At 43.2% G+C, this 9,856-nt stretch overlaps 1 protein-coding gene across 1 annotated transcript in view; it reads left to right on the top strand.

The window, feature by feature from the left end:
* Positions 1 to 9,392: 9,392 nt before the first annotated feature.
* Positions 9,393 to 9,856, top strand: part of NUMBL (NUMB like endocytic adaptor protein) — a 253,850-nt gene continuing 253,386 nt past the window's right edge. The window contains exon 1 of the mRNA XM_069208091.1: positions 9,393 to 9,598. The gene's annotated coding sequence lies outside the window, so the exon portion shown is untranslated. The remainder of the gene's footprint in view (positions 9,599 to 9,856) is intronic.

The raw sequence follows: 9,856 nt of genomic DNA, 5'->3' as shown, positions 1-9,856 counted from the left end.
TATACCCACTCTAAAATAAAAAAACAATCCCTTACCACCCAAAGACCCATTCCCACCCCAATATATACTAGGTATATATATATATATATATGTATATATATATACACATTAATACATACACACACATATGTATATATATTTTAAAGCTTTTTACTGATCTAAAATATACTTACATTAACCACGATTTTCATTCTTAGAGCCATCCGTTGTAAAAGCATATCCGTTGTAAACAATTTTGTTTTAAAAGACTTTTGTTGTAAAGGCATTTTTGTTATGAAGCCTAAAGGCCTCTTGTTGTTTAGCCCTCGTGATAAAGGCTGTATCCCAGTTAGTAGTACTCTGATTGTTGTGAGAGTTGTGTTTATACAAAACCAAGAAAAAATAAACATGGATCTAATTGTAGTGTTTCTCCTCTATATGGTCTGTAGTTCAACATTACAAAAAGAACACCTCAATATCATATGCCCCAAGCATTTACCCATAGCACAGGTTACATCTACTCATAATATTTAGTTTTGCATAGTTTATTTGTACACGTTTAGAAGGGGATCATTTGTTGGTCTCTAGTGCTTAGGTTGTCAAAAACAAACGTTTGTCTTAGAAGACCACCCCGAATGCTGGAAAATGGCAGGGTTGCTAAATACCAAGTTTACCCAGTCCTGATTCCTCCTCATGCATTTTTATTCCTCTACCCCCCACCTCCTGTTTTTTTCATCTCAGTATTGCAGGTTTCTGTCCTGTCTCAGTTGTCACTATCCACAGAAAGGCATCTGAAGTCAATTTTGTTGCTGGGAAAATAAGTGAAGATACTAGATGAAGTTGTTTCAGTTCATAACTAACTGCAAAATCTATACATTTCATTTGAAAACATATAGTGCCAGTAAGGATGGAGCGAGATCGTATTAACTACTGCTCGAGGAGCAAAAGAACTCAATATCTAGGTATAGAGTACATCAGAAAAAAGTGGGTGAAGGGGACGAGACTGATGCAACTGGTTCTTGTGGGTTCCCAGACAGAATACTAAACATTCCAACAAAAGTGGACCCATTTTAGACCTATTTGTGCCACAATTGTTTAAAAAAGCACAGAAGCCCAAAGAATGCCTTAGGATACTGCCACTGATGCTGCCAAATGACATGATTACGGAATTCCAAGGCTGCCTAGTCTTGATTCCACCCAACTCACGCCTTGTCCTTCTGATACATGTACTTCCTGCCTCTCCATCTCAGGTATCTCACCCTTACTGTTTCTTTTTCATCTTTTCACTCTCCAGATGTTTTTCCTCTCTTTCTCCTACTCCTTTCGCCTTTATCTACCATCGTCTGTTTTGTTCTGCGTCAAAGACTGATGAGGGAACAAAGGTCCTCAAAAATGAGCGATGTGTCTCATCCCGTGCAGCCATCACCACAAATTAAGCACGGTCATGGAAGTGAAACTGTTGCAGAGCTGTCACAAGCACTGGAACTTAAAATCTAATTCGTTATTGTGATTGGTGGTGGTGAGTATGGAGGATAAACATTATGTAGGCATGGTTTGATATTCGTGCAGTGAAGGTGGATTTTGTGGTGAGTACCTTAACTTATTTCCTTTCAGTTAGCCGTGTTAAAGTGAATCTGATATTCAAGAGGAGATTTCTTTTAACATTGCAATTGCCGACATTGAAAGTCTACGATTCTCTTGCAAAAGAAATTAACATAACACATGACTTTCGATGTCACATGTAAAAGCGTCCATCTTTTTTGATCCATTACTTTCCATTTCATCTGTGTCCCAAACAAGCGCGCCAGACATGAGAGCTTGAAGTCAGTGCTTCAGAGTATGGACTTGAGCCTCAGCTGCTTCAGAGATGTGCGGTGAGATTTAACTAGCTATGAAGAGTAATCAAGTCTTGTAAATTTGTTAGAGCCTTTTGAAGAGAAGACTTTGGACAGCCAGAATTAACAATCCGAATTGTGCATGGATCCAGGATTGTAATGTAAAGAAATCTTTATGTTTTCATGCATTGGTATTTGTTGAAATGTGAAGATCAAAGCTCAGTGAGTGATTCCGAAAAATTATGGTAACTGAAAGAAGACTTGTAAAGCTATTACCAGGAAGGTCTGCGGGAGTAAGAATGTTTAGTGTTTATTAGAGTACAAAAACATTAAAAACTCCAGGAGGATAGTTATCTTACAGGCCAAAAGTGATCTGAATTGTTGATGGAGATGCAAAACCAGAGATCACTTCAAAGTTGTGTGTTTTGAGCTCACTCTCTCTCGAACTCCCACTACGACCCCCCCCCCCCCCCAGAGAAACTGTCCATCTGCCTCTCAGTTTGAAGGTGGGTGGAGAAGAGAAGTTCATGGCATCACTCCAAAAGTAGGAACTCGGACAGTTTGACAAGCACAATGTGGTTCTTTGCCCCAGTATCATTTCCATTAGTGATTTGGGGCCACATGTACGAAATTCTGGTTTTGCGACTAGCAAATTGCGAGTCATAGCGTCTCGCAATTTGCTACTCACAAAATCTGATGTACAACAGTGTCAGTGACACTGTTTGCGATTCCCAATGGGGTCATAAATGACCTACCTCATGAATATTCATGAGGTAGGTCGCTATTTGCCACCCCATTGGGAATGGCCGCCCTCATTTGGATGGTGGCATGCTGGAGACAGCAGACCACCATGACTGTGACTGCTTTTAAATAAAGCATATTTTTTTTTAATGCAGCCCGTTTTCCTAAAGGAAAACGAGATGCATTTCAAAATCAACAAGCATTTTCAATGCAACGGGTCTCGCATTTGTTCGAGCTAGAGCTATTAGCGTTGTAAAGCAAAAAAAAAACACAGCGTGATCGCGCTGTGTAAAATGCAGTGCGATCGTGTTGCGTGGAAAATAAACAGACAAAGTAGTCCGGACTCCAGGCTGAAAACATCAAGCCTTGTATGTTTTTGGTACTTTAACGGTGCTGTGAAGGTGGGCTAAACACCGGAAAAGGCATGACGTATGCATGCTTTTCACAAATAAAAGCAAGCGGATTTTAAAAGGCAAGTCTACGAATCAATGTAAGTGACTGACGTGGCATGGGCGTGGTTTCAAGACCAAAGAAAGATTACAGAATGGACGGAGCACCTTGTGCTCGTCCATAAAAATGAAAAGTTTTATGTTCATTTTTTTCAGAGCAGGCAGTGGTCCGTGGGACCACTGCCTGCTCGGTGAAAATATTTTCACTGCCATTCACAAAGGGGAAGGGGTCCCATGGGTACCCCTTCCCGTTTGCGAATGGGTTAGCATCAGTTTGAAACTGGTGCTATTTGCGATTGTTTTGCGACCCATGTCACGCCCCTTCCTAATACCGAATCGCAAAACCCAAATAGTATTTTTCAAGTCGCAAACGGCCCGATTCGACGTTTGCGACTTGAAAAATGCTTCGTACATCTGGCCCTTAGTGAGAGCTATTTGTGTTATTTTACTCCTACAATGTCACAAGAACGGGTTTCTAAGAATGCCACAAAACACGATTGTATCTTTTGACTGAAAGGCTTATTTTTACTCCTAGCAGAACAGTGCAAAAATCACACATTCACTCCGTCTTTTCGCACCCTCCAGTATAACAGTCGCACCCCGAGATTAAATGAGTTTATACATCCAAATGGATTCTTCTTGCTGGAATCGTGCGATTTTGGAGTCGCACAGAGCTGGTACGTAAACCATTATTGTTGAATTCAACCTCCTGTTTGCAGTGTAGTCTGTTGGTTCCACTTAGCAGTTGTATTTAGGCGGGTGAATGTCCTGTTGAATGTGCCACATTGCTATCTAGGAGAGACCCTTTGTAACCAGTCAACTGGTTCTTACACCAGGGACAAGGCATTCCAGTCCTTGCCTCACTACAATCATTTAACGCCAGAAGGCTGCCAAAGCCCAGCTGCTCGTAGAGACGTGTCCGCGCTGCCCTCACTCCTCAAAGGGCAAGCTTGCCACACATGTGTCCTTGGCAGCCGGCGGAGGGATGCCCATCGTCGCGGGAGCAGCGGAGGGCACAGGGAATGTGTCTGCGAACCTGCCGTCTGACTCATTGGAATGGCGGTCTTTGCTTTGAAACATCCGACAGAGCCTGGCCGCACCACTGAAACAGACTGGCAGGGAGGGCAGTGCCCCTGCACCAGCAGGCACGCACTGTGCAGAGGGATTAGGCGGCCCTGCTTTGACCGAGGTCGTTTTTTTATGGGTTTCCGGGATGAAAAGGCGTCTTTTTGATTTTTATTTGACTGCCTCTCGTTAGCCACAAAAGGAGGCAACCCTAGCCTTTCTCGCCTTGGGTACTGAATGGGAAGACTGGCCTGGCGCAGGTCCAGAACCAGCCGTCCTGTTTGTGGGATCGAAACAGATGTACAATTATTTATCCCAGGTTTCAAAAGGGAGCACAGTGGGGCTCAGACGGAAGCGAATTCGGATGGCCTGGAACCACTGTGTCATCCAATTAATTAGCCTTCTGTTACAAGGTGTTGGATCACGGCTGTGCCAGAGCCTGGCAGAGAATGGTAGAGTGGGCTAGGGGGTGGGGTCTTGGGGGGCAGCCGATTATTGTATTGGAGAAAGCAAAGTGTTAAGTGGGAAACGTGCAGTCATCAAGAAGGTTTCTCCAGGAAAAATCAAACTGAGGTACATGTTAAACTGTACTGAACAGCGTCCCATGAAGAGCTATGCTGACACTAGGGTGGAGAAATTGCATATTTTTGCCACACATAAGCGTAATTAGCACAAGAATTACGGGTGTACATGTATCATGCAAGGGATGGTGTCGGCATGAAAATAGGGACTTTTCGCTATCTGCTCCCAGTATACAAAATGGCCAGGTTGCCTTTCCACAGTGTGCGGCAAAGTCACACATCTGGTTTAACAGCTCCTCGGAGACATTTTGTCTTTGAAGGAGATCGGTTGCAAAAGAAAGTTACTCGGTTAGCGTAATTGTATGGAAAATAGTAAATTTCACATACTGAAGGTGCCTCAAAAATCGTTTTTTGAGGCACCTTTAGTATTCATTCTGGTAGAACTCATCATCAATTCCTTGTTTGATGTGTGTGTTGTTAGGAGCACAGGCGCATCAAAATGTAGAGATGTGCCATGCTGGTCATCTACAGGGCGCTAGCTGGCCTCCCACTGGGCGGAGCCCCCATTGGTGATGCTTCCTTAAGAGCTTGAGACATCGTTCTCCACTATGAACTATTTCTTTTGTGATGTAACTGGTTTATGCTTTTCTTGGGAGGTGGGGGTTAGGCTGATAACCATCTCTCTTTAAATCACCCGCTGTCCAAGCTGATAATGTTGCTATGTTGAGATTTATACTTCAAAAGCATGCTTATTTGGTTCATGACTACTACAAAACATACTGGGCTATTTATTATCACAGGTACTCAATGCAGGATTCTTAACATCCCTAGGCCAGGCACAATGGGCAAGAGCTCCTAAAGTTATGTGAAGGAGAATATAAGCAATTTATAATATATAAAGAGGCAGTTCCGCCACAGGACAGGGAAAGACGTAAACATTTCAGTACAAAACCAAAACAAAAATGGCAGAAAGTTCTGGGTGCTTGTAACGCGGTGTCAAGTACAATCACAACTGTTTAGAGTCTGAAGTGGGAGAAAAAAAGTGGGATATTTAGTCATCTGTATTCTGCAACAAAAGTAGGAAGTCCTCAATTCTTTTTTAACGTTCTTTTTTTACTAATGCATAAAAGACACTCAACATTACAGCAGGTAGCGTGTGATGCTTAGCCCAGTATGAAGGTGGGCAATCATTTATAGTGATACTTTGACATCGAAAATCAATCATACAAGTAGTATAATGGCATGAGTCCAGCATTCCCCCCGAGGGCTCAGCGGGCAATATGTATTTAATAGGGATTACACCTCTCGTTTAGAAATATGGCAGCCCGATGTAGTTTCTCCACGGGTGCAGGCACCCTTTTCCATTGTATTATAGACCACTCAGTTCCAATTCACCAGTCCATGTCTGCACTCCATCGCTCTACTTGTGGTTGTGTCGGGGAGTCCCATAATTGTGCAACATCACGTCAGGCTGTCAATAAACCCAAATTGCCTAACAGTTTCCAACTTTGCATGTGTGCTGTATTGTACAGTACATGTGCAAACTTGGACAAGTATTAAACTATGTGTAAGCATAGTATTATGTATAGGAAGATAATTCTTCCAGTACAAAAACTACACAAAACATCACACAAGCACAGTTGCACTATAGTAAAATGGAGTGTGCATGGTGTGAGATAGCCAAAATTGCACCTGCACAGGATGAGTAAAGCATCACCGATCGTAGTAAATATGAGGCTGTTCTGCTCTCTCAATTTAACACAACAGAGCTAAGCAACTTTAGTTGTTGAGCTCTTAGGACTCGGAAGCCGCCAGTGGCCCCTTACCCCCAACACCGGTCATACACCAACCGACAAGACAATTTAGTTTGATGGAAGAAGAATTTATTTTTATGTATACTTTCATTAAAAATCATAGAAACAATTTATGCAAGTCATCATATGCACATTACTCTAATAAAAACATTTCACTGCAAACTTAATAAATACTGTTATAGACGATACTTTTTCATTTATAACCATACATTATTTTGACAGGATCCCTTCCTGTCCTGAACCTCCTTTGGACCACACAGGGACTGGTCGTCACCTGTATCCCTAGGGGGGACGGTACACCTGCTTCCTCTGTTCCTTGCCCCCATGCTCAGGGTTCCGCCTCCTCTCCAAACACCAATCAGCCAAGGGGTGTACCTGGGCGGCCCAGGGCATGAGCCCCGTGACCACCCCAGTGATCTGGGCTCCCTACCCCCAATCAGGTTTGTCCATCCGCAGGTTGGTCCAGGACTTCAGGATCCTATCTCTGTTGTTATACTGGATGTGTAGCACTAATGTATACAAAACAGTGCACAGGCTGCCATTTTGATATAATTCTGTTTATTAAATTTTATTCTATTTTTCTAAATTGGTTTTGGATTTTTATTATTTTGCATTTGGACTTCATAACAATTTTAGTACTGCATAAATACTTTTTACATTGCACTAAGTTAGGTCTGCTCTGTATCACTGCTAGCAGGTGGTTGGTTGACCTCTCCTTCGTTTAGTGACCTAGGGTTCTCCCTTACAAGGGTTGTGATTCTTCCTTGAGGTGGATATTAGCCAACCCCAGTTAATAATCAAAGTTCATGCAGTGGGCAACAAACCCTGGAAAACAGGGGAGCACTTGAGTTAGAAATACTAACAATAATGTGGTTGTGGGGGACCTACATTTTCTGTTGTGCTGGTAAACTTAATGTAAGGTGCAGAGGGAAAAAATTTAAACCTACCTACTAGTAGACATAACTGGATTTATTGGGGTCTTCTGTGACCAGAGTTAAAACAAATAGGGATTATTCTACTGTCACAAGCCCACATTGGTAGAATAACTCTACCAATGGGAGTAGCGGTCCGATGATGCTGACCTTGGGATGGTGAGCTTTTCATCCTATAAAATCAAAACTTCATCACGCCTTTTGAAATTGCATGAGACTTCTTCACTAATTATACTGTAGATACTTTCTGTTTATGTGGGTGTTTTGAAGGGGAGGGTGTGCCCAGGTTTCTCTGTAACCGCCCATTCCCCGTTGGTGATACATCTCTTATAAATAAGCCAGAATGTTGTTTTGAATCACAGCTTGATGAGATATGTCCTGAAATCTGCCTTACATGGTACTGGATGTTTAGACTTGGGGTAATTCCTATGCGACCTTATACTGCAGTGTGGGACCCAAAAGAGAACAGAGATAGTCTCTGTAACTGCAGTTTTGGTGGAACTAAAACCAACACACACTACATGCTTTTTGTTGCACAAAATTAACTACCACACATAGGAAAAGATTGCTACATCAGTTTAGGGTTATGAGTAGCTAGTTCACGGTCAGAATCGTTGTCTAGAGCTATTTCACTTTGTCTCGTGAAAGGCTACTTTTTGTGCATAGCGTATACCATAAACTCACCTTGAGGCACCCTCCTAAGTTATGAAAAATAAAAGAAATTGGAGATAGGGTTTTCCAGAATCACAGAGTTTAGTCAGGTTAAGAAGGTGGGATTTCGAATAAAGATATCATTGGTCTGAAGTTTGCAACTTCACCACTAGCACAGCCAAACCTTTTTGTAGGTCGAAGCCTGCCATACAGCACTGTGGCACCTCAATAGTTGTCCTGAAAAGAACCTCTGCCTATTGCTTTCCAATGGCTTTTTGTTTTTTCACTTTTATTGTCTTGCTTTCTATTGGATGGTTTACTTGTTTTAGCACATCCATCTAGTGGTTGTCCCTCTCATGGAGCAGGGCCTGTTTACTGTTTCTCTTATTGGCTCTTTTGATACTTCATCAAGTGTCTTCTTTTCGGAAACTTTTTTTTTCTTTCTCTAACTATCACTCAGTGAGAGTTGTTCTCTTTATTTTATACCTTCTCCTAGTGGATTTGTTTTCATAACATTATAAAATGTTCATTTTCCTTAACCTTGTCTTTAGAGGTTCTCTTACACACCGTTTCACTTTTAGACAGCTTTGTCTTTCGAGCGGCTCTCTTGTGCGCTGTATCGCCAAATTGCACTGTCCTGCTTGTTTGCTTCCACACCCCCTCCATTTTGCTCGGGATCCATTTGCTACCCTATCCGCACCCTTTGTGTAACAATTTCCGAACCTGTGCTGTCCATGTTGCTTCCCCACCCTCCAGCTGATTCCCCACCCAGATTGATTCCTCCCTTTGTGTTACTTCTCTACCACCTGTTTTCTTTCTCCCACCCGCTCTCGTTCCTTTTTTTGTTTGTTTACTGATCCAACTTGTATTGGTAAACAAAAAGTATCATTTTGTAGGCATACAAATTCTTGGTGTGCGCACCTACAAAATGAAGGCTTTTTTCTCATGTTTTTTAGCCATGCTAGCCTACACAGCTGGAAAACCAATAGATTCCAAAGGAGAGACCTATTGGCTTTGCAATGCTTGTTTGCTTTCCGTTTTTTTCAGTGCCCAAGAAATGCAACAAGTACCACGAGGCTATGGAAATTACAGGAAAAGACTAACCACGGTCACCTAACAACATGGGGCAACTTGCTATCTCTCCATTTCCATGGCGTGCTTGTAAAAGTTCACTGCTGTATAATACCCCTTTGACGATGTTTTTGTGTTCTGAAGGAAGCCCTTTTTGCACTGCAGGGAGTACAGTGACAATAAGGACCTCGGAATCAATTTCACAGCCGGCGGCGTGGCCGAGAGGGGCGGTGCTATGGGTTTACTTTGCATATTTGTTACCCAGTATCCAATGGGAAACAGCCGGGGGCGCGGCCTCGCGCTGGCCTGCAGGAATAGTGCGCATGCGCGGGGTGACGGGCCTCAGTCAAGGCAGGAGCAGCAGCAAGGTATTTTACGGAGTGCGGCGCAGGGATTGAGCGTGCCGGGGATTTACTGCCTGTGACTTGGTGCGAGAGGAGGCAGTAGCCGGAGACAAAGGGCATCTGCGGCTGTCCCTGCACGGATCTATGCGCACAAGGGAGGCATTAGGAGGCCTGCAGGATCATCCTTGCTGTTTATGTGAGTACCGGGGAGGGGAGGGATTGTCCTCCTTGATACACCTCTGTATCATGCCCTTGCTTTTAAGTGCAGAGGATCTTTCCTAAAGTCACCCAGCATTGCCCTTTGCAGCTCATCTGGGCTGTTGTTTTATTCAGAGAGTGTGTGCTCGCCCCTCCGGACTCCTCCACTCATGCTGGTAGACGTGTGCAAGCAGGTACACTGTGTAAGCGTTTGGTGTTTTTGTTTCTGTATCAGAGGAGTGGGCTGGACAAGCTG

The sequence above is a fragment of the Pleurodeles waltl genome, chromosome 9 (genome assembly GCF_031143425.1).
Source record: "Pleurodeles waltl isolate 20211129_DDA chromosome 9, aPleWal1.hap1.20221129, whole genome shotgun sequence".
Classification (NCBI taxonomy): Eukaryota; Metazoa; Chordata; class Amphibia; order Caudata; family Salamandridae; genus Pleurodeles; species Pleurodeles waltl.
Note: the sequence above shows the minus strand (reverse complement) of the source record. Positions and strands in the feature narration are given on the sequence as shown.